A 1,894-nucleotide genomic window follows, 5' to 3' on the forward strand; every position below is an offset into this window, starting at 1 on the left:
GAAGAAGTCTTCTGTCATCAACGCCACGTCTCATCACCGCTATTGCCGTCGATGGAAGTCGCTGCCGTCGCCAAACCACCGCGCCGCCGTAGCTATCCCCGAGAAGGTCGTTGGAGCTTGCTGAGGTCTGAAGCAATTCATCCATGTCAGTGCTCATTTTTATCCCCTGTTCTGCCTCTGCCACTGGGTTCTGTGAGTTGCCGGAGCTCTCTGCCACCAGGAGCCAACATTCGAGCTGCCCAGGAAACCACCATTAGAACCACTACTATTTTGGTAAGCTCTGCCCCCTGTTTCTGCTTCCTTGTCCTACCAATTTGTTTCTACCAATTTATTGTAAAATTACCTTGCCGCCGCCGTTACTGGAGGCAGCTGCCGGCTCTATTTGGAGATTCCTAGTGCCATTGGAGTCGCCGGGAACCAATATTGGAGCCGCTCTTGATGATTCTGATGATGCTACATAGGTCCCGAGCTGCTGTGTTGTTGCCAGAGGAAGGGAACTCATAGGAAAAACGTCACCGAGGCTGCTGATTGGTTTAATTGCATTGTTAATGCGACATTGAGGTAGGGGATTTAACGTTTTTCATTTAGAATGCCTACAAAGTTATTGGATAAGTATAAATGGTTAACAAAGGTTAAGAATTTCTTAATTAACATGAATGACTTGAAATGCATGTGGAATTAGTTGGTTGTTGTGATTATTCTGAGCTGTGATTGAATTTAGATGCTGTTGTGAATAATGATTAATTTAGTATAGTTTATTAAATTGAAATATGCCGAGTTAATTATTGAAAAGCTGTGGTATGGATAACTGATGAATTGAGTTTTGATCATTGCTGTGAATGTAATTAGTTTTGTTATTATGAGAGACTAATTGATAGAAATAAGCTTGGTTTGAGGTTGTGAAATTTGGAATAAGTTTGTTGATGTTTTAGTGCTTCAATTGGATTATTGAATTCAGGTTAAGGCTGCGAATGTCTTTGGGCTTTGTTGTGAGTGTTTGAAGTTGTAATTGATATTGTTTTCTCTGATGTGGATGGAATTGAGTTGAATTATAACTGTAGTTGGTGATTGATTTGATGATTGTGCGTACTGAATGTTGTAAGCGATAGAATAAATGGTGTTACTTTTATTGCTGAGCTTGCTGGTGTGAATTGATGAGTTATTGTGTGTTTGAGTGATGATGAGTGTATATGGAAAATTATGCTTGGCATAGTGTAGAAAAGAAAAGGTTTGATGATGCTTAAGTACTTGACATCGTTTGAATTATTGATTTTGGGCTCGTGGGCTGTGTTGGCAATGAAGACAATTTTGAATAACTGGAAAGAGGTTAAACGTGTGATTTTGGAAGGGTTATAAGTTCAAATGTGGTTTTTGGTAAGTAAGGTTGTTGAAAATGCTTAAGGCAGAATTTCTGCATACATGACAGTAGAAAGAATCAATTTCTGGGAGCATCCCAGGTCATATACTTGAATGAAACTATTTTTTCATGAAACTCTACTGTGTTTTGAGCATCTCATAAAAAATTCAGAATTTATTGATGAGTATTTTGGGAGAAATGAATTTTTGAAGATTGATGGTTTCTGCAGAAAATTCTGTTTCTTTACTGCAGAAGCACCAACTTCCAACTCACTTAGCTTTCAATTCTGGTAAGTATTTGAGCTGAAACCAACGGCATTTTCAAGCTTCTTGTGTCCACAATCTTCATTTTAAATTTCATGTCAATATCCTATTTAACCAAGTAGATATGTTGAAAAGAGTATGGATAACTCACTGGATTTTGGAAACCGAATTCTAAAAGGCCTGGCTGTGTTTCTCACTTCATAACTTTTTCATATGACATGGTATTAATCTGGAATTTGATTCAATAAAAAGCTAAAAGAGTCTTGTTTGAGGT

The 1,894-nt window shown here is 38.2% G+C and overlaps 1 long non-coding RNA gene across 1 annotated transcript; it reads left to right on the forward strand.

Annotated features, from left to right (window-relative positions):
* On the forward strand, positions 617–1,072 carry LOC110272135. The gene is made up of 2 exons (XR_002363081.1): positions 617–726; positions 897–1,072. It is a non-coding gene; the product is annotated as an uncharacterized LOC110272135 (long non-coding RNA).

Source organism: Arachis ipaensis, chromosome B05, assembly GCF_000816755.2.
Source record: "Arachis ipaensis cultivar K30076 chromosome B05, Araip1.1, whole genome shotgun sequence".
Lineage (NCBI taxonomy): Eukaryota > Viridiplantae > Streptophyta > Magnoliopsida > Fabales > Fabaceae > Arachis > Arachis ipaensis.